The sequence below is a fragment of the Arachis ipaensis genome, chromosome B07, assembly GCF_000816755.2.
Source record: "Arachis ipaensis cultivar K30076 chromosome B07, Araip1.1, whole genome shotgun sequence".
NCBI lineage: Eukaryota > Viridiplantae > Streptophyta > Magnoliopsida > Fabales > Fabaceae > Arachis > Arachis ipaensis.
The window spans coordinates 72,443,911-72,468,244 of record NC_029791.2 but is presented as its reverse complement, the minus strand read 5'-3'; positions in this window follow the sequence as shown (position 1 = coordinate 72,468,244).

The window sequence follows — 24,334 nt, the reverse complement described above, 5'->3', positions numbered from 1 at the left end:
ATTGGCCCACGCGATCGCATGCCCCATGCGATTGCGTCACTTGCACAATATCAATCCCACGCGACCGCGTGAGCGACGTGATCGCGTCGCATAGATTGCATATCACCCCAAAAAGGAGACAGAGAGTTGCGCTGAAACGGCGCTGGAGTCATGCGTTTAGCACGAATTCCAGCGACGCGATCGCGCGACCCATGCGATCGCGTCACCCCTCTTTCCCCCCTCTCATGCGATCGCGCGACCCACGCGATCGCATCACCCCCATTTTCATCCCAACCACGCGACCGCGTGCCCCACGCGGCCGAGCGCGCCCCCCTCTCCGCCATCCACCCCCTTCAGCCAGCAACAACCACCGCCCTCCCTTCCCCTATCCTCTTCCTCTCTCACTAACCCTAACACCTCCCTCCGCCACTGCCCCTTCAGCCGCCACTGCGATGCCGTGCACCACCACCGTGCCGGATGCCACCACAGCCACCTTCTTCCCTGTTCCACCCCTTCCGCTTACCAGGTTCCGCAACACACAACCCTTTTTATCCGTTCGTCACTTTTCTATATTTTTTATTCCGTTTATGTTCATGATTAGGATAGCTAGACTTGCATGTTGTAGTGGATTTTTAGGTTGTTAGGTAGCTTAGGCTGTGGTTAGTGGATCTAGGTGTGTTTACTTGCACTGTTCTTACTTCTGTTTTATCCTATGTGCAAATCTGTTGCTGCTATAATCAATGATTCATATGCTGCTTTCTTGTATGTTGCTGCTATTTACATTGAGTTTTTATGTTTATTTTATATCTATGTACATGCAGCTTGATTTTTTTAATTCATATGAACTGATATGATTGCTGTTTATTTTCTGGGACAATCCAATTTTAGCCGGAATGCTGCCCAAATTTTTTAAAATTGTTTTCATTCATGTTTAGGTTTGGCAACTCTGTTTTACTCTGCTTCCCCCAAACCATTTCATAAATGCTAGGGCCACTTTCTTATCCTCTTTGATTCCTGGTTCATAACCTGCAATTGATTTAACATAAATTCAATCACATTTCAATTACTTATTTTCCTTTTCTATTTCTCCCTTACCGCTTTGAGTTTCCTTTGTTTAAATTGCCTATTTGCTTTCCTATTTTATCCAATTCCTGGTTTTCTGTTTTTCAGGATGTCTGCCTCACAGAGGAAAGGTAAAGGCAAGCGCAAGAGAGGAGATTCCTCCCAGTCCATCATTGCTCTAATGCACGATTCATCATGGCAGGAGAAGAACTTCACACAGCAGGAGAAAGCTAACCAGCTGCTTCCTGCAAATGATCCTATAAAATTTGCAAACCGGTACTGTGAACTGAAGTACCCGGCTTTTGCGGACTCCAGAAATCTATATCTGGAACGTACCTTGAAGATTCTAGAAGCCCTCCAACAGTACACTACTGAGCAAATCAAGCAACGGGGCTGGTTCTTTCTGGAGAGACCACTGACAGAGGTCAATGCATCTTGGGTCCGGGAATTCTATTGTAACTACTACCTTACTACCCTAGATGCAGTGAACCTGAGGGGAAAGCAAATTCTGGTCACTGAGGAGGCCATAGAGACCATTCTCCAGCTCCCAGCCAAGTCCGATCAGCCAGATAGTTTTGCACAGGCTGAGGAGGACATGGGCCAGATGCGGTTTGATTGGGATGCTGTGAAGGCACGGATAGCTCTTGACCCTGCTGTTCCTTGGGAGATGGGTCAGAACACCACTATGCCTAGAGGGATCAAGAGAGTGTACTTGAATGATGAAGCTCGGCTTTGGCATCAGATCTTGAGTAATTTGTGATGTCGAGTACTCACGAGACTGAGATCCCAGTTACCATGATCACCCTCCTCTGGTGTGTGCTGGAGGGTAAGGACCTATACTTACCTCATTTTATCCGGCATTATATGGCCAGGGTCCACGTCCGAGGCACCCTCCCCTTTCCTTATCTAGTTACACGGCTAGGCCATCAGGCTAATGTGCCTTGGGAGGATGCCGATGAGCGACCACCAACAGCGGACTGCAGGAAGATCATTCCTCACAGCAGGAACTTCCTTGCTTTGGGCTACAGACCACCACCTGTCACTGCTACTGATGAGACAGCCCCTCCGTCTGCTGGACTCTCTTCATCCACAGCTGCCCCTGCTGCTACCACTACACCTCCACCAGCCTCTGAGCCGGTTTATCGCCTCGTGCACCGTCTATTCCGCCAGCTTGATCAGATGGAGTGCCGTAACAAGCGCCGATATGAGAGATTGGAGCACCGCAGCAGGCGACGCTATTCCCATCTGAAGCTGATGATCAGACAGGGCGCCGACATCCCCTCCGAGCCCGACACACCATCAGAGCCATCAGAGGAGGAGGAGGAGGATGAGCACGAGGAGGAGCCTCATTCCCAGGCGGAGACCCATCAGCAGGCAGCCACAGAGCAGACTGCCCCGCATCAGGAGGTTATACCCCAGCTTGAGGCTGCAGATCCGGAGATCCTGATCCAGTCAGTCTCCCCTCTACAGCAGCCAGACTCTCAGCCCACCACCGCCACAGAGACCCCAGCTACCATCCCTACCAGTGATGACACTCCTTCACACCCGGCTTGATTGAGCATCGGGGATGATGCTTCATTTTAAGTGTGGGGAGGTCGCCATCTCTGGTGTTTATTTTGGTGAACTACTACATACTTTTTCTTTTATTTTGGATATTTTTCTGTATTTTTTTCTTTTCTTTTCCTTTTACAGTTATTTTCTGAGTACTTATACATTGTTTTTATGTATTTTTGCTCTATTTTCTGCATTTTGCATCTTTAGTTCATACTTTAGCCATTTAGTTTATTTTAGCTATTTAGTTTAGTTTGCAATTCTGATTTATTAGTGGTTTAATTAGTATAGTTTACCCTTTTTAGCATAAGATAGTATAGTTTATATTGAAAAATATAAAAAGGAAGTAAGCTAGGAAATTGAACATATCAGATTTAAATCCACAAAACTTGTATATAGCATTACATGATGTAGTTAAGCTAACAACATTTCATCAAGGAGGAACATTAAAACTTTAAAAGCTACCCTAAATAATTTTTTTATGAGAATAATGGGAATTTTTAACTAAACCTGCATACAATATATAAATAATATATGATGCTTGAGTTAGAGAACACACAGCCTGTGAGTCTTGAGCTTAAATTGTATGGTTGCATTCAAACCATAATTTCATTTCTGTGTGTTACATTTCTTTTTATTCTGATGTTTTTTCCTTTGCTTTAATCTATATGTCCAGTTATAGAATATAGAATGGATACATACCAAGAGAATGATTGAGGCCATCATTTGATTTCAACTCACTTACCCCAAATTAGCCTACCTTTTACATCACCATTGTTAGCCCCCTTGAGCCTTTTAAAACCCTTTTATTCTATTTAGCCAAATTACTAGCCTTAAGCAGAAAAACAAAAGAAAATCCCGAGTGAATCCTTGGTTAGCTTAAGATAGAAAATTATGAATAGAGTTAAATGTGGGAAACCTTTTGGGAACATGGGTAATAGAAACAAAAGGATAGAAAAAGTTAAAAGAATAAAAATAAAATTTGGAAAGCATGCTCATGTGAAAATCTAAGTGATTCAACTACCATGTGTATAAAAAAAAAATAAATAAATAAATAAATAAATAAATTTATTTTTCAGCATCTAAATAAAAGGGGATACAAAAGAAATTCCCCAATGCAAAATAAAAACAATGCACATGGAATAAAAATAAAAAGTAAAAACATGAGCATGTAAACAATAAGTGGGATAATATGGGAGAATAGGTAAAGAAGTTTTATCTTGCTAAAAATGTATGTTAAGGTGAGATCTTAGTCTAATTAAGGATTCACTTATTAGCTCACTTAACCCTATACATAAATCCTTACCTTTACCTTGGCCCCATTACAACCTTAATTAAGACCTCATGACTTTTTGGTATGACTATATTCCATAATTGTTGACTGGTTAGATGAAAAACAAAGCTATAGAAATTAAGGGTAAAAAGAAAAATAGAGTGAATAAACCCAATAAACACTGAGTGACTAGAGAGTAAACACAAAATCCAGTGAGGGTTCTATAACTCATCAACATATATCTATGCTTATATTTACTAATTGTTTTGCAAGTTTGTACAATATTTTCTTTCCCATCTCGTTTGCTAAAATGCTTTATTATTTAAGGGTTAGCTATATATATGTATATATATCTCCTTGAGAATGTGAAATAATTTGACTACATGTAGGCTTTATATATGAGTGGATGAATTAGAATTGCATGACTTATTAGGTAGATGCATTTAGCGTAGGTTGCATTTCATAACATTCCATCACTTTAACCTTAATTATTAACCTTGGATTTAGCATGAGGACATGCTAGTGTTTAAGTGTGGGGAGGTTGATAAACCCATATTTCATGAGTTCTTTTGTGCTTAATTAGAGTGATTTATACAATCCTTCACCTACTTATTCACATTAATTGCATGGTTTTACTTTCCCTTCCTTATTATATGATGTAAATGAAAAACATGTTTTCTAAGCTTTAAAATTAATTATTTTAATTACCTTTATTTCCATTCGATGCCGTGATTAGTGTGTTGAGTAGTTTCAGATTTTCTAAAGGCAGAATGACTTAAAGGATGAAAAAGGAAACATACTAAAATGGAAGGAGAAAGCAAAACGGAGCTTTAAGGAAACTGGTACCCATGCGATCGCATGGATGACGCGATCGCGTGCCAAGCACGAATCAGCAGCGACGCGGCTGCATGACTGACGCGACCACGCGCCTTAAGCAGAACGCACATGTCAGAATAGATCCCAAGATAAATCCTCGTTGCAAGTATAGTTTCTAAACCTTCAAAAGTCCTTTCATACAAATGTTTTGGTTGTCACAAGTAACAAACCCCTTAAAAATTATTAACCGAGTATTCAAACCTCAGGTCGTCTTCTCAAGGAACTGCAAGGAAGTATGTTCTTTTTATTGGCTATAAAGGTTGTAATTGGGGCTTAGAAGGTGAGAAGCAAGTGAATTGAATGACAAGTAAAGTGAATGGCAATTAAAATAAATAAATAATGTAAAGCAACTTTTGGCAAGGTAAGAGAAATTGGAAGTCCAACTTAGTTATCTCTCTCAACAATAATGAAAGTTGAATCTAAATTCCACTTAGTTAACCTTTACTAAAGCAAAGGAAAGTCAAGGGACTAATTAGTTTGACCTTCGAATCCTATTTATTTCCTAAGAAGAAGTTGGGATTATTGAAGTTCAGTTCAATTAGCAAGATAACGATTATCAATTATGCTGAGTTTAATAATGTTGAGTTACTGATTTCTTAACCAAGACCAAAAGGAAAAAAAGTAAAATTGTTGGAATAAAAATATCCTTAGATGGGAAGCAATGGTAACACAAATTAAGGAGAAAGCAATCAATGACTAAAATACCTCAATTAATCATTAATTCAAATCATAACATGAGAAGGATTCATAAGTCAAGTTGGCAACATTTATAGGTACGAATAAAAGCATTAAAGTAAATATTAAACCTGGATCGAGAGTCACTCTTACAAACTAAGAGAAGTCCTAAATCCTAAATCCTAATCCTAAGAGAGAGAGGAGAGAACCTCTCTCAAACTAAATCTAAATCATGAAAAGTGAAAATTGGCGAGCTCTCCCTGAATGGATGCATTCCCCCACTTTATAACCTCTGGTCTATGCCTTCTGGACTTGGATTTGGGCTAAAAAGGGCTTCAGAATTTGCTATGAGTGTTTTTTGCAATTTCTGGTGCGTGGCCTCTGTCACGCATCTGCGTGGGTCACGCGGTCGCGTCATTCGGAGCATTTCCTTGCCACGCGGTCGCGTCAGTCATGCGACCGCGTCATGTGCGTTCTGCTTAAGGCGCTCGGTCACGTCAGTCATGCGGCCGCGTCGCTGCTGATTCGCGCTTGGCACGCGATCGCTTCGTCCATGCGATCGCGTAGATGCCAGTTTCTTCAGAAGCTCCGTTTTGTGCTTTCCTTCCATTTTTGTATGTTTCCTTTTCCATCCTTTAAGTCATTCTGCCTTAGAAAATCTGAAACTACTCAACACACTAATCACGGCATCAAATGAAAATAAAGGTAATTAAAATAATTAATATTAAAGCTTAGGAAACATGTTTTTCACATACATCACATAATAAGGAAGGGAAAGTAAAACCATGCAATTAATATGAATAAGTGGGTGAAGGATTGAATAAATCACTCAAACTAAGCACAAAATAACTCATGAAATATGGGTTTATCATCCATCTTGCTTGGAAAGCAATTTTTGAAGACTTCGAGGTTTAAATTGGATGACTTCTTGGGTATATATTCATTTGAGATAGATGGAAGAGCAGTGAGCTTCAACCTAGACGAAGCTATGAAGCACCCACCGGAAGACCACTCCATCTTCCAATGTGATATTATTGATGAGACTGTGGCTGAAGTTTGCCAAAAGGTAGTAGAAGAGAAGAACATGGAGCAGGGTGCAAGTGTGGGAAAGCCCTCCGAGCATAATGAAGACACCTTGCCACCTCCAATGGCTACGGATGATCAAGTGCGAAGCCATGAGCTGAAAATGGAGTTGAAGCCCCTTCCACCTCACCTTAAGTATGCTTATCTTGAGGACAATCAACAGCTCCCGGTGATTATTGCAAAGGAACTCACTTCCCAACAAGAGGAGCGTTTGCTTAGTGTGATGAAAAGACACAAGAAAGCTATTGGGTGGAGTTTGGCGGACATGGTAGGCATAACCCCTCAAGTCTGTGAGCACCACATATTTCTAGAGGAGGGAGCAAGGCATATCCATCAACATTAAAGGCGGTTGAACCCCACCATTTTAGAAGTTGTGAAGAAGGAAGTGACGTGACTGCTTGAAGCTGACATCATCTATCCAATCTCGGATAGCGAATGGGTTAGCTCAGTACAGGTGGTTCCGAAGAAGTCTGGTATCACAACAGTGAAGAATGAGCATGGAGAACTCATGGCTATAAGAGTGCAGAATTCTTGGAGGGTGTGCATTGACTATAGGCGCTTGAACCAGGCCACTCGCAAGGATCACTACCCGCTACCTTTTATCGATCAAATGCTTGATCGCCTGTCAGGTAAATCACACAACTGTTTTCTAGATGGTTATACTGGTTATTTTCAAATCCATATTGCTCTAGAAGATCAAGAGAAAACAACTTTTACATGTCCCTTTGGAACGTATGTATATAAGAGAATACCTTTTGGCTTATGTAATGCACCGGCTACGTTTCAAAGATGCATGATGAGTATCTTATCAAATCTTCTTGAGAATTGGATGGAAGCTTTTATGGATGACTTTAGTGTCTATGGTGATTCCTTCGACCTTTTTTTAGATAGTCTAGCTAGAGTATTAGAAATATTTACTAGTTCAAACCTTGTGCTTAATTTTGAAAAATGTCATTTTATGGTAAAACAAGGTATTGTTCTAGGACATGTTGTTTGCAATACTGGTATATCTGTTGATCCTGCAAAGGTAGATGTTATTTTTGGTTTACCTTACCCCTCATCTGTGAGGGAAGTCTGTTCTTTTCTTGGTCATGCAGGTTTTTACCGGCGTTTTATCAAGGACTTTAGTAAGGTTGCACTACCACTGTCCCGACTGCTGCAGAAGGACGTAGAGTTTGACTTGAGTGAGGACTGTATGGAGGCATTTGTCAAGCTGAAAATTGCCTTGACCCAAGCTCCTATTGTGAGGGGGCCTGACTAGAGTAGGCCATTCGAGATCATGTGCTACGCATCAAATTATGCGGAAAGAGCGGCGCTGGCTCAGCGCGAAGGTAAAGACCCTTATATTATTGCTTATGCTTCTAAGACTTTAGATGGTGCCCAGTCTAATTATACTACCACTGAAAAAGAGCTTTTAGCCATTGTTTTTGCTTTGGATAAATTCCCAGCTTATTTACATGGAACTATGGTGGTAGTATATTCAGACCATGCGGCTTTGAAATATTTGTTAGCCAAAAAGAGTCTACCCCAAGGTTAATCCGTTGGATATTATTGTTGCAAGAATTTGATTTAGAGATCAAAGATAGGAGTGGTTCCCAAAATTTAGTGGCGAACCGCTTGAGTCGCCTAGAACATATTAAGAGTGACTCCACTCCTATCAATGATGTATTTCCACTTGATAGCTTGCAAGCAATATCTAAGGTAGTTCCTTGGTATGCACCTATAGCTAATTATTTGGTTAGTCGTACCTTTCCTCCTAATTTTTCTAAGCACGAAAAGGACAAGCTTAAAAGCGAGTCCAAGTATTACATATGGGATGACCCATATTTGTGGAGATGTGGTGCTGACCAAAAAATTAGAAGGTGTGTGTCACAATCCGAATTCCAGTCAATTTTGGAGGCCTGCCACTCTTCTGAGAGTGGTGGACACTTTGGTCCTCAAAGAACTGCTAGAAAAATTTTAGACTACAGATTTTAGTGGCCCATATTTTTTAAGGATGCTACTATTTTCTATGACTCATGCCCCCAATGCAAAAGGTTTGAAAATATATCCAAGAGGGATGAGATACCCCAGCAATTTTTGTTGTTTTGTGAAGTTTTTAATGTTTGGGATATTGACTTCATGGGTCCATTTCCAAACTCTAGTGGTTTCTTATACATCTTGTTAGCCGTTGATTATGTTTCTAAATGGGTGGAAGCAATTTCTACCCATACTTATGACGCTAACGTTGTTGTTTCTTTTGTTCGAAATAATATTATGTCGCTTTGGATCACCATGAGAAATAGTGAGTAATCAAGGCTCTCATTTCTGTAACAGGAAAATGACAGGTCTGCTAAAGAAACATGGCATTATTCACAAGGTGGCGACGACTTACCATCCTGAACCCAATGAAGGGTCTAACAGAGAGATCAAGCACATACTAGAGAAGATTGTGAGGCCTCATAGAAGAGACTAGAGTACTAGACTTGCAGATGCGCTTTGGGCTTATCGGACAGCTTACAAGACACCCATCGGAATGAGTCCATTCCGCCTAGTTTACGAAAATGCTTGTCACCTTCCAGTGGAGGTGGAGGACAAAGCTTACTAGGCAGTGAAGAAATGCAACTTAGGATTGGGGGGAGCCAGGATTGTAAGAAAGCTGAAACTACAAGAATTGGAATGCCTTTTACTAGAAGCATACGAGGACTCAAGGCTCTACAAAGAGAGGGTGAAGGCGGTGCATGACAAGAACATCAAGAGAAGAGAGTTTAGAGATGGAAATTTAGTCCTTCTATATAACTCAAGGTTGAGACTCATGCCAGGAAAGTTGAGATCAAAGTGGGAAGGACCTTATAGGGTGGAAAGAGCTGAGCCATATGGGGTTTTCCACCCGAGTCACCCTTCAAGCCCCACCTTCTTCAATGTCAATGGCCACTGCTTGAAGCTATATCATGGTGAGAAGATGAAGAATAACAAGGAGCTGGAGATCTTCCTCCTGGAGGACCCAGCAAAGGAAGACGTCTGGGTTTGTGGACCGTCCAACTTAAGGACGTTAAAGAAAAGTGCTAGGTGGGAGACAACCCACCATGGTATAATCTTCCCTTTTTATTACTTATATTTTATTTTTATTAGTGATAATTTCCAGTTCTGTATAATTACTTCTATTTTGCATTATTTAAAAAAAAGCATACGACGCGTAAGCGTCCATGATGCGCACGCGTCATATGGAGGTATGCACTCTCTATTAAATTGAACAGAGAGTTACGCGGGAACTGTGTGGGAGGGGTGCCTGGTGCACAAGCCACCCCATGTGTACGTGTCACCTGCAATTTTGCCGATCCACGCGTAAGCGTCAGTGATGCGTACGCGTGTGATGAGAATCGGCATAACATGGTGATTTGAACAGTGAGTTGTGCGGGCATGAGGCTGGAACCGTGTGTTTGACACGACAAAAGGCCACGCGTACGCGTGACCGACGCTTACGCGTCGCCTGCATTTTTGCTCACCCACGCGTACGCGTGGGCGACGCTTGCGCGTCATAAGCACCGCGTCACTTACTCAGCGCGCCGCCCAGATTTCTTTTCCCTCAATCCTTTCTTCTTTCTCTAATCCTTATTTTTCTTCTTTCCTTCTTCCTAATTCTTCCTTCTTTCTTCTTTCCTTCTCTCACCACCACCGGCAGACAACCACTGGAGACCACCAACTCCGGCAGCTATAATTTTTTTTTCTTTTCTTCTCCCTTTCTTACTCTTCTCTCATTCTTACTCCCATTCATCTTCCTATTTTCATCTTCTTCTTAAGGTTTCTTTTCTTCCTCCCTTCTACTCTTTCATTCTTCTTTTATTTTGTTACATTTGATTATTTTATTTATTTTTAATTTTATATTAGCTTGGTTATTTACAATTTCTTTTTCATTCTTTTATCTTGCATTTTAATGTTGGTGTTGGAGCTTTATTTGGGTGATTATTTTGCTATATTTTAGCTTGTGGATATTATGAGGAATAATTTGACAATTGACATCTTACTTTGGGTCTCATATTTGCATGGATTAATTACTTTAATTCCTATTTTTAAATTGCACATCAAGTATTTGTGAAAAAGCTCTTACGGCATTTTGATTTCTTATCTATTTTATTCTTACACTTATGCCTCTTTTTCATAATCCTTGCATTCCATGTGTATTGAGTGTATTATTCATTAATTGTCATCATATAAGTGCTCAATATTTTGTTACATATGATAATTATTGTTGATATTGATGCTTGAGCTATGCTTCTCATGCTTGTTACTTGCATGCTTTTAACCCTCTTGCATCTAGTTATTATGAAATGCCTTCATGATTTTGATTAATGTCTTCCATAAATGTTGTAGCTACCATGTCTTTCATACATTCTTTTTTTTCCTTGGAATTTATTATCAATTGGACTTTCTTTCTCCCGGTTCTTAGCTATNNNNAAAGACACTAAGAGAGTATCGGCTAAGGCGCAACTATCTACAAGCGTCAAGCCACCTACTAAGCGGGTGAAGAAGACCATCAAAGTTGATGAAATGGAGAAGGCATTTCCCGCACGGGACTCTGCACGGTTCACTAACCGTTACTGTGAGCAGATGTTCCCTATCTTAACAGAGAGAAACTACAATAATGAACATCGACTCATCCTTCCAACGCATTTCGTTGACTTTGTGGAGCCCCTAATTGAAAGGAGACAGTGGGGATTCTTAAGGAGTTAGCCGCGGGAGGTCAATCTCTCTTGGGTAGTTGAATTCTACTCCAACTTCCACTCGCCTACCCTGCAATCTGTCTATGTTCGCCAAAAGCAAATCCCTGTCTCCGAAGGTACCATTTAGAGAGTACTGGATGTTCCACATAACCCAGACAGGTTGGATGCCTATCAAGAGTCCTAGCTTAGGCTCCAGACATATCAGTTTGATTGGAACAACATCTTAGGAGTTATAGCCCAACCTGGCAGCAACTCGATCTATGGACAACACCGGGTAAAATCCAAGAGCATCTCTACCCAAGCCCTTACCTTGGAGGCTCGCGTGTGGGCATAGATCATGTCCAAGAGCATCTCTACTCGAGTCCACATTCACTACTGACATGGTTGTTCTCGTCTGGTGCATTCTTACAGAGCAACCTCTCAACTTGCCCAGACAGATCCGTCAGGCTATGGGACATGTCCAGATCGTGAACAACCTACCTTTTCCAGCATTGGTTACAGATTTGGTCTCTGCGGCAGGAGTCTCCTCTCGGGATGGGGATACGAAGGCCATGATCCCTAGGGATGATCAGTTTGTCCCGAATGGGAAGTATATCAAACCTCCAGCACCTTCTGCGAGCCGGTATGCAGGCCTGTCCTTAGACACCTCTTCATCTTCTGCTCCACCATCATCTACACTACAAGCAGCACCCCCATCCAACAATCAGTTGCTACTTGATATCCTTGAGCGACTAGATCGGCAAGGTTGGCGGATCGAGCAAATAGAGTCGCAACAAGCGCCGATACATTTATCCGAAGGAGTGATAAACCCATATTTTATGATATATTTTGTGCTTAATTTGAGTGATTCATTCAATCCTTCACCCACTTATTCATACTAATTGCATGGTTTTACTTCTCCTTCCTTATTATGTGATGTATGTGAAAAACATGTTTCCTACGCTTTAAAATTAGTTATTTTAATTACCTTTATTTCCATTAGATGTCGTGATTAGTGTGTTGAGTAGTTTCAGATCTTCTAAGGCAGGAATGACTCAAAGGATGGAAAGGAAACATACAAAATTGGAAGGAAAGCACAAAACGGAGTCCTTGAAGAAACTGGCATCTACGCGATCGCATGGATGACGCGATCGCGTGCTAAGCGCGAATCAACAGCGACGCGGCCGCATGACTAACGCGACCGTGCGCCTTAAGCAGAACGAATATGACACGGTCGCATGACTGACGCGACCGCATGGCAAGGAAAAGCTCCGAATGACGCGACCGCGTGACCCACGCGGACGCGTGACAAAGGCCATGCACCAGAAATTGTAGAAAATGCTCATAGCAAATTCTGAAGCCCTTTTTGGCCCAAATCCAAGTCCAGAAGGCATAGACCAGAGGTTATGAAGTGAGGGAATACATCCATTCAGAGAGAGCTCGCTAATTTAGTTATTTTCCATGTTTTAGATCTAGTTTTGAGAGAGGTTCCCTCCTCTTTCTCTCGTAGGATTTAGGACTTCTCTTAGTTTTAGGAGAAACTCTCAATCCTAGGTTCTTTATTTTTATTTATTCTTCCAATTTAGTTTATGAAGTCTTCATGTTAGATTATAATTTCCCTTATTAATGTTATTTGAGGTATTTCAATTCATGATTGCTTTCTTTAATTTATGTTATTGTTGCTTTACATCTGAAGGTATTTTTATTCCAGCAAATTTACTTTTTCTTCTTTTGGTCTTGGTTAAGAAAGCAGTAACTCAGGAGTTATCTTATCTCAACATAATTGATAACTGTTATCTTTGCTAATTGAACTGAGCTTCAATAATCCCAACCTTTTCTTAGGAAATAAATAGGATTCGAAGATCAAACTAATCAGTCCCTTGACTTTCCTTTACTTTAGTAAAAGTTAACCAAGTGGAATTAAGATTCAACTTTCATTGTTATTGATAGGGATAACTAAGTCTGGACTTCCAATTTCTCATACCTTGCCAAAAGTTTGCTTTGCAATCATTTATTTATTTTAATTGCCATTTGATTTACCCGCCATTAAGTTACTTGTTCCTCATTCTTGAAACCCCAATTTACAATCTCCATAACCAATAATAAGAACATACTTCCCTGCAGTTCCTTGAGAAGACGACCCGAGGTTTAAATACTCGGTTATCAATTTTAATGAATTCTCTGAGATCGAAGAATCTTCCCCAATTGAATACGAAGATGATGCAGAGGTGGATTTCTCTCAACCTCCAATCTATGACTCAAGTGATGAGGAAGACATAGAAGACTTTGACCGGGACTCAGATGCATTTGAAGAACCTTACAAGGAAGTGGAGGAATTCACAGAAGAGCACAAGGGAGAAGAACTTATAGAACCACCAGAAACACCTACCCCAAGGCCATTACCGCCTAATACAAGCTTCAAGTGGGTACAATCCTTAACCTTTAACTTTACTTATTCACTTGAATATGGTTTACTTGAAACAGATGGCCAGCTTAGAGCCCTCTACGGCTTTAAGAGTAAGAGGGAAATGACTCGTGCTCAGAGCTGGTGCACAAGGTTTGATAAGGTTCCATGCTTCAACTTGAAGTTCACGGATTGGTATCATGTTCAATCGAATGGATCACGGAAAACGTTTGGTTACCATGGTGAGAATCTACTTTCTAAACCGCCAGGATGGAAACATGTAGATCAAGACGGAGGCGGATTTAAAAACAGGGCTTGGGATCCTGGAATCTATTCTGACATTCGTCATCCCGAGAGCCTGACAATCTGTTTGAAGCTGTTCAGAAGCTTTACATGCCTAGTTTGGGACCCCGGAGGCTATTGGCATTCCAAGCATTGGTGGAGATTTCTGGATGAATTTAAACACAAGCCACCATAACAGGAAGCCCTTCCAATGTCCAACTTAAGGAATTTAACTAAAAGTGTTAGGTGGGAGACAACCCACCATGGTATGATCGTTTCTCTTTAATTTTTATTTAGTTTTATTTGTTTTCGAGTTTTATTTTGTTTTATTATATTGAACCTGGAATTTTGCATCTCACTCATATTAGTCATTGCATTCTGCATTTTTCATGCATATATATATAAAAAAAGGGTGCGCGACGCGACCGCATGCCCCATGCGATCGCGTCAAATGGCGAACTACACTTCCCACGCGACTGCGTCATCCACGCGGCCGCGTGACCTGGAGATCGGCGTAAAGATCCAACGTCCAAAAAGATAGGCTGGAATCGTGCGGCCATTGTGCGTCTAGCACAAAATGGCCCACGCGATCGCATGCCCCATGCGATCGCGTCACTTGCACACAATCAATCCCACGCGACCGCGTGAGCGACGCGATCGCGTCGCATGGATTGCACGAACACCCCCAAGAAGACAGAGAGTTGTGCTGAAACGACGCTGGATTCGTGCGTTTAGCACAAATTCCAGCGACGCGATCGCATGCCCCACGCGATCGCGTCATTTACTCTTTTTGCCCTCTGCGCGATCGCGTCACCCACGCGATCGCGTCAACCACCTTTTTTGCTCCAGCCACGCGACCGCGTGGATTTAATAATATAACCCCCCAGTCACGCGAAACCCCATCAGTTGCGACACCACCCCAACTCTTCTTCTCCCTCTCTTCTCCCCCAACCCTCAACCACCACCACCCAGCCACCACCACGCCACCACCCAGACGCCGCCGCCGTCCAGACACCGCCGCCGTACCACGCCGTGCCCAGCACCGGACGCCACCATCATCACCACCCCTAGCCACCTTTCTGCCTATTCTCATTATTCAGCCTTCCAGGTTCCGCAACACGCAATCTCTTTTATCCGTTCATAGTTTATTCTTATTTTTTTCCGTTTATGTTCATGTTTAGGCTAGTTAGATATGCATGTTGTAGTGGATTTTAGGTTGTTAGGTAGCCTAGGATGTGGTTAGTGGATTTAGGTCTGTTTACTTGCACTGTTCATGTTTCTATTTTATCAAATTTGCATATCTGTTGCTGCTGTGATCTTGTTCATATGCTGTATTTCTTGTATATTGCTGCTCTTTACACTGAATTTTCAGGTTTATATTCATTATATGTAACTGTAGCTTGATTTTTTAATTCATATGAACTGTTTGATTGCTGTTTGTTTTCCGGAAAAATCCAATTTTAGCCAGAATGCTGCCCAAATTTCTATAAATCTTTTTGACTTTCATTCATGTTTTGATTTTGGAATCTTGAATTCTGTTTTCCTCTGCTTTAACCAAACCATTCATGAATGCCAGGGCATGCATTCTTATCCTCTTTGATTTCCTGGTTCCTAAACTGTAATTTTGATGTTTGATTCCTATTTTTGCTTTCTTTATCTCTATTTGAATCATCATCAAACTATTTTACTTGTTTGAATATGAGATACCTATAGCGTCTACCTGTGATTACTTGTTACTTGGACTATTTTCATTATGCTTCTTACTTTAACCCATTTTTCACTAACTCATTAATTTTAACTCTAACCAACCTAACCTTTTCAAAACTTCTTTTATTGCTTTTCTTTCACTTTCTTTTAACATTCTAACCAAGGCATGATGTTAATTTTTCTATTTAACTTACATTCAATTACATTTTGATTTGTGATTTCTTCTTTTCAGACTTTTCACTCATATACAATCCTAAATGCCCATTTTACTTAACTCATATTCATTATCCTATTGCTCCTTTGCCACTTTGTTTTTTCTTTGATTATTTGCCTATTTGCTTTCCTATTTTTATTATATCCTGGTTTTCTGTTTTTTAGGATGTCTGATTCCTAGAGAAAGGGAAAAGGCAAGGCCACTACTGGCAAAAGGAAAAGAGGAGAAGCCTCCGTGTCTATCATCGACCTCATGCATGATGCCTCCTTGTGGGAGAAAGCCTTTACCCCGCAGGAGAAGGCCGACCAGCTACTTCCCGCCAATGACCCAATAAAGTTTGCAAACCGATACTGTGAGCTGAAGTATGCGGTGTTTGAAAACTCCAGGAACCTATACTTGGAGCGGACTTTGAAGATCCCAGAAGAACTCTAGCAATATACCTCTGATCAGAACAAACAAAGAGGCTGGTTCTTTCTGGAGAGACCTTTGACTGAGGTTAATGCATCTTGGGTTAGGGAATTCTACTACAACTACTTCAAAACTTCCCTAGATGCAGTGAACCTCAAAGGGAAGCAGATTCTAGTTACTGAGGAGGCAATAGAAGAGGTTCTGAAACTTCTGCCTAAGACTGATCAGACAGATGGCTATTAGAAAGCTGAGGAGGATATGCGCTATATGCGATTTGACTGGGATGCAGTCAAGGCCCGGATTGCCCTTGACCCGTCAGTTCCTTGGATCATGGGTCAGAACACCACCATGCCCAAAGGGATCAAGTGGATTTATCTGAACGATGAGGCTCGACTATGGCATCAGATATTCAGCAACTACATTATGCCGAGTACTCACGAGACTGAGATACCAGCCGCTATGATCACCCTTCTTTGGTGTGCGATGGAGGGCAAGGACCTATACCTGCCACGCTTTATCCGGCACTATATGGCCAGGGTCCACATCCGAGGCACTCTTCCCTTTCCCTATTTGGTTACCCAGCTGGGCCGTCGAGCTGACGTGCCATGGGAGGATGTCGATGAGAGGCCACCTGCTACGGAATGCAAGAAGATTATCCTGCACAGCAGGAACTTCCTGGCCTTGGGCTATAGACCTCCATTTTTGACTGCCATTGCTGACACAGCCACACCATCCGCCGGCCCCTCTTCCTCTACCGCTGCATCATCCACTCCTGCCACCACCATTGCATCTCCACCTGCCACAGAGCCTGTTTATCATTTGGTGCACCGCTTGTTTTGACGACTTGACCAGATGGAGCGTCGCAACAAGCGACGCTATGAGCACCTGAAGCTGATGATACGATCCGGCGACATCTCCTCCGAGCCTGACACACCATCCGAGGCATCTGAGGAGGAGGCGGATGCGCCCGAGGCAGAGACCCATCCCCAGGGAGAGGCAGAGCAGGCAGACACCCAGCAAGCAGCACCCCAGCAGATCCAGGCTGTAGATCCTGCGATCCCCATTCAGACAGCCCCTCCTCTCCAGCAGCCAGACATTCAGCCAGCCACCACAGAGACACCAGCTACCATCCCTTCCAGTGATGACACCCCTTCACACCCTGCTTGAGTGAGCATCAGGGTCGATGCTTCATTTTAAGTATGGAGAGGTCGCCATCTCTGACGTATTATTTTGGTGAACCACTACAGACTCTTTTTCTTTTATTTTGGATATTTTTCTGTATTTTTCTCTTTATTTTTATTTTTATTTTTATTTTCTGAGTATTTATACATTGCTACTGTTTATGTATTTTTACTCTATTCCTGCATTTTGCATTTTTAGTTCATATTTTAGCCACTTAGTTGCAATTCTAACTTATTAGTTATAGAAATTGTGGATTGATTAGTATAGTTTACCCTTTTTAGCATAAGATAACTCAGAATAGATTGAAAAGAAAAAGGAAGCAAACTAAAGACTTTAATAGAATCAAAACAACCCACACCTTGTATATATAGCATTACATGTTAGTTAACAACACTTCATCAAGGAGAAACACTAGAACTTTAAAGCCATTCAATATAAGTTTTACATTGAGAATAATGAGAATTTTTAACTAAACCTACATGACATACATAATTGATAAATGATTTTTGAGCTAGAGAACACATAGCCTGTGAGTTTTGAGCTTAATTGTATGGTTACACTTAAACCATGATTTTTATTCCTGTGTGTTCCGCCCTTCTTTTATATTCTGATCTTCTTTACTTTGCTTTAATCTATATGTCTAATTATAGAATATAGAATATAGAATATAGATACATACCAAAAGAGTGATTGAGGCCATTATTTAATTTTAGCTCACTTATCCCAAAAATAACCTACCTTTCACATCACCCTTGTTAGCCCCCTTGACCCTTTAAATCCCTTATTTTATTCTATTAGCCACACTACTAGCCTTAAGCAGAAAAACAAAATAAAATCCCAAGTTGAATCCTTGGTTAGCTTAAGACAGAAAATTATGAATAGTTTAAAATGTGGGAAACCTATTAGGAACATGGATGATAAAAACAAAAGGTAGAAAAGTTGAAAGGAATAAAATAACTCAAATTAAGAAATTTTGGGAAGCATGCTCATGAAAAATCAAAGTGATTAAATTACCATGTGCATTAAAAAAAAGTTATTTTTCAGTATTTAATAAAGGGGACACAAAAGAATTCCCCAAATGCAAAAAATAAAAGTAATGCACATGGAATAAGAACAAAAGTTGAAACATGAGCATGTAATATCTAAAAGTGGGAAAAATATGGGAAATTAGGTAAAGAAGTTTTGTTTTACTAAGTATGTATGTTAGGTGAGATCTTAGTCTAATTAAGGATTCACTTATTAGCTCACTTAGCCTTATACATATATCCTTACCTTTACCTTTGCCCCATTAAACCTAAATTAAAGACCTCATAATTTTTGGTATGACTGTATTCTATAATTGTTGATTGGTTAGATGAAGAACAAAGTTATAGAAAGGAAGAATAAAAAGAGGAATAGAGTGATTGACCCAATAAACACTGAGTGACTAGAGAGTAAACATAAATCCAGTGAGGGTTCAATAGCTCATTAACATTTATCTCTGTTTGAATTATCTAATTGTCTTGCAAGTTCATAAAATGCTTTTTTCTCCCATCTCAATTGTAAAAGTGCTTTATGATTATCTAAGGCTTGGCTATATATATACATATATGACTCCTTGGGAATGTGAATTAATTCAACTACATGCAAGCTTTATATACAAGTGAGCGAATAAAAAAGTAGAATTGCATGATGCATCATTCATTTAGGTAGTTGCATTTAGATTAGATTGCATTGCATGACATTCCATCACTTTAACCTTAGTTATTACCTTGGATTTAGCATTAGGACATGCTATTGTTTAAGTGTGGGGAGGTTGATAAACCCATATTTTATGATATATTTTGTGCTTAATTTGAATGATTTATTCAATCCTTTACCCACTTATTCATATTAATTGCATGGTTTTACTTCTCCTTCCTTATTATGTGATGTATGTGAAAAACATGTTTCCTATGCTTTAAAATTAGTTATTTTAATTACCTTTATTTCCATTCGATGCCGTGATTAGTGTGTTGAGTAGTTTCAGATCTTCTAAGGCAGGAATGACTCAAAGGATAGAAAGGAAACATACAAAAATGGAAGGAAAGCACAAAAGGGAGTCCTTGAAGAAACTGGCATCCACGCGATCGCATGGACGACGCGATCGCGTGCCAAGCGCGAATCAACAGCGACGCGGCCGCATGACTAACGCGACCACGCGCCTTAAGCAGAACGAATATGACGCAGTCGCATGACTGACGCGACTGCGTGGCATGGAAAAGCTCTGAATGACGTGACCGCGTGACAGAGGCCACGCACCAGAAATTACAGAAAACGCTCATAGCAAATTTTGAAGCCCTTTTTGGCCCAAATCAAAGTCCAGAAGGCATAGACCAGAGGTTATGAAGTGAGGGAATGCATCCATTCAGAGAGAGCTCGCCAATTTAGTTATTTCCCATGTTTTAGATCTAGTTTTGAGAGAGGTTCTCTCATCTCTCTCTCGTAGGATTTAGGACTTCTCTTAGTTTTAGGAGTAACTTTCAATCCCAGGTTCTTTATTTTTATTTATTCTTCCAATTTAGTTCATGAACTCTTCATGTTAGATTATAATTTCCCTTATTAATGTTATTTGAGGTATTTCAATTCATGATTGCTTTCTTTAATTTATGTTATTGTTGCTTTACATCTGAAGGCATTTTTATTCCAGCAAATTTACTTTTTCTTCTTTTGGTCTTGGTTAAGAAAGCAGTACCTCAGGAGTTATCTTATCTCAACATAATTGATAACTGTTATCTTTGCTAATTGAACTGAGCTTCAATAATCCCAACCTTTTCTTAGGAAATAAATAGGATTCGAAGATCAAACTAATCAGTCCCTTGACTTTCCTTTACTTTAGTAAAAGTTAACCAAGTGGAATTAAGATTCAACTTTCATTGTTATTGATAGGGATAACTAAGTATGGACTTCCAATATCTCATACCTTGCCAAAAGTTTGCTTTGCAGTTATTTATTTATTTTAATTGCCATTTGATTTACCCACTATTAAGTTACTTGTTCCTCATTCTTGAAACCCCAATTTACAATCTCCATAACCAATAATGAGAACATACTTCCCTGCAGTTCCTTGAGAAGATGACCCGAGGTTTAAATACTCGGTTATCAATTTTAAAAGGGGTTTGTTACTTGTGACAACCAAAACGTTTGTAAGAAAGGTTGATTGCTTGGTTTAGTAACTATACTTGCAACGAGTATTTACCATAACTTCTAAACCATCAATCTTCCACTCTTTCAAGGAGCTCATTGTTAGTACTCACCTACCTCTGGAAGAGACCGATACTCCGGACTCCGCTTCACATGCCAGCATGGAGAACCATGACGAGCCGGATAGTGGAAGTGATGTTCCCAACCCCACTTTGTTCATCACTGATGGCACAGAAGACAGTGGCAAGCCTTAAGTGTGGGGAGGTCAGTACCTGACTTCTAAAGGTAACATCTCTCTCTCTCAACACCAATATTTTATTTTTCTTTTGTTAGATAGGATAGATTACATGGTAGTACTTGCTTGCATGTATGTACTACTTGGTTGAAGTGACAAATCCTTTTTCAAGAAACTATTTTATAGCATTTCACTAATTTGAATTAAAATTTTTGTTAAACTTGTTTGAAGAATTTAATTTGGAACATGGCTCTAGATCTAAGAACACACAACCTGTGAGACTTTGAGCCTAATTATATGGTTATATTATTTAACCATGATTTTGATTCTTGTGTGTTTTCTTCTCTATGATTGCAATCTTTGGTTTGTTCCATTCCATATGTCCATTATTTAGTGTCTATTCATGCATTTATGTGATTGAGGCCATCATTTGATTATAGCTCACTTATCCCAAATAGCCTACCATTTCATTTGCCTTTATTTTCCACTTTGAGCCTTTTTAACCCCCATTTGTTCTTTATATTACCACATCACTAGCTTTAAGCAGAAAAACAATTAATTATCCTATTTGAATCTTTGGTTAGCTTAAGATAGTGTGTGTCAACTAAGTGTGGGGAAATGTGGGAACTTTGGTTGATGAGAACGGGTTTTGTTTTTATTGACAAAAATTGAGAATTTGGGTGCTTACTCGTGTGAAACTATAGAAACCATATGCATTGATATATTATGCTTTCATTATATAACGAGAAAAAAAAGAAAAAATAGGAAAAAAAAGAAAACAAAGAAAAAAGAAAGGAGAAGAAATAAATGAATAGGGGATAAAATTACCCCAATGTTAAGTTCAATAAAAAGATCAATGCATATGTGATGGAATTAGACTTGATACACGAGTGTGTGAAAATATGCAAAAGTGAGATTTTAGGTGGCTAAGCATGATTTTAGAATTATATAGAGTCTGTGTATGTGTAGGTGAGAAATTAGGTTAGTCAAAGATTCAAACTATAGCTCACTTGGCAATACCTATATCCTCACCCTTATCTTAGCCCCATTACAACCTTGAAAAGCCCTCATGATGTTTGCATGTATACACTAAATATTTTTTCATTGGTTAGATGAAGAACAAAATTTTAGGAAATATGAATAGAGGCGATTCGAGTGGATTAACCGTAGACACTTGAGCGATTAGAGAGCATATACACTTCCAGTGAGGGTTCAATGCTTGATTCTGTGTTCCTGGCTTTCATGAGCTCTCTTTTTACAAGTTTACTTGTCCCTTATTATGTGATTTGAATTAGTGGAACCTGATTTATGTTTGTCTTGGAGAACTTGTTTACTTTAAACCAAATAGGTAGAAGCATCTTAGCATATAGCTGCATTCATATAGATAGGTTGCATTGCATGAGTCTTACTTTTCCCCATCATTCTTTTGGTTTCCTTGAGCTTAGCATGAGGACATGCTAATATTTAAGTGTGGGGAGATTGATAAACCACTATTTTATGGTTTATCTTGTGCTAAATTGACTAGATTTTATCAGTTCTTCGCACTCTTATTCATACAAACTGCATGATTTTACAAATCCTTCCTAATTTTGTTCCATGATTGAAAACTTGCTTCCTAAGCCTTTAAATTACTAATTTTTAATTCTCTTTTATTACCATTCGATGCTGTGATCTGTGTGTTAAGTGCTTTCAGGTTTTATAGGCTTAGAGGATGTAAATGAAGCATGCAAAAGTGGAAGGAACACAAGAAGCTAAGGAACTAAGCAGCGAGGATCGACGCACACGCATGGCTGACGCATGCGCGTGCATTGGTGCATCTTACAGCGACGTGTACGCGTGACTGACGCATACTCGTGACAAGCACAGAAGTCCAGCGATGCATACGCGTGGCTGACACGTACGCGTGACGAGCGTCACGTGCTGCAATTACAGAAAATGCTGGGGGCAATTTTTGGGCTGTTTTGGACGCAATTTTCAGTCCAAAAACACAGACTAGAGGCAGGGGGCAAGTTGAAACTCAAGAGATATTCACTTTCACTTAGTTTTAGTTTTTAGTTTTGAATTTTGGAGAAGAAAACACTACTTCTTTTAGGGTTCTTAGATTTCGTAGTTTTTGCTTGGAATTGGATATAGAGAGAGCTGTTACTACCTTCTATTGAAGTCAATTTCTTTCTAGTTTGCTTTTCACATTCCCTCATTACTCTTATCTATTCGATTACTTTACTTCATATTTGGATCTTGTCATTTTTTTAATTCTATTAATGCAATGAATTATTTTGATATTTAATTCCATCACTTGCTTAATTTCTTTTAATTAATTATCATTGCCAATTTTAATTCTACTAATTTATTTTAATTACTATGTCTCCTATTTATTCTTATTCCATGTTATTGAAAATGGCATTCATGTTATTGATTTAAAGCTCTCAACTTGGCTTGGGAGTTGATTAATTGGACACCCTTGAGTTGGAACACTTAAGTATTAATTTGTAATTGGGGATTGCTGGCTGACTCAATTTTTACTAACTTTAATCATTCCCTAAGAAGTGATTAGAACTTGTGAATCAGAGTTGGTGTTACCCACTTGACTTTCCTTTATTTGTTAGAGGATAACTAAGTGGAAGCAACAACCTTTTACTATTATACTTGGAAAAATCAACAAGGATAGAAAGTCCAATTAATCTTCTCCTAGCCAAGATCTTTGATTTCAAATACATAACACCTCTTGTTATTATACATTGCTTTAATTTCTGCTTATTTAATTTTTCTGTTCTCAACCTTAAAAATACTCAGAAAATTCCTAATCAATAATTTCCACCGCTGTGTCAACTCTTTGGCAAACGACCTGAGTATTCTACTCCTAGTTATTTAATCTCAATTGTGACACAAACTAAATTGATAATGGGAATTTCGTCGGTTAAGACTGTACTGACAATGCTGTTTTCATTAAAACTTCTTAACCGGCATTTTTTCACCCATCATTGCCCTTCTCTGCCTCATCAATATGAATGAGCCTTTTCACCCTCTTGGAGGGAGGCTTAACTTTTGGTGTAGGGTGCACCTTGGTGGTTGTTCTTTGAGGTGCCCTCTTTGTAGGCGGCTTTTTTGAAGCCTTTTCTTTGCCTTTTTTGGTGGCCATCCTGAAAAAAGAAGGAAAAGGGAAAACATTAAACTCAAAGAAACAACAACTTAAATAACAACATGCAAGTGAGAAATAATGCTGAAAAGAAGCAAAGCATCTTGAAGACATGGTAGCTACAACATGTGAGCAAGACAACAATATGATGATAGGGGCAAATCACTAGCATGAGATGCAAGAGTGATAGAAGCATGCAAATATAAAGCATGAGAATAATGGACTCAAGCATCAATAACAACAACGAGTAACACATGCAAGAAAGGTACTAAACACAAGAAAGTCATTCACACAGTCTAACCCCAAGACAATGAAGCATGCAAATGGAATAAGGTGGAATTAGAGAAGGTGGAATCACGAATCTTGCAATATGCTACAAAGAAGCAAGTCATAAGTAATGAGCACATATAGATGGTAAAAATTATG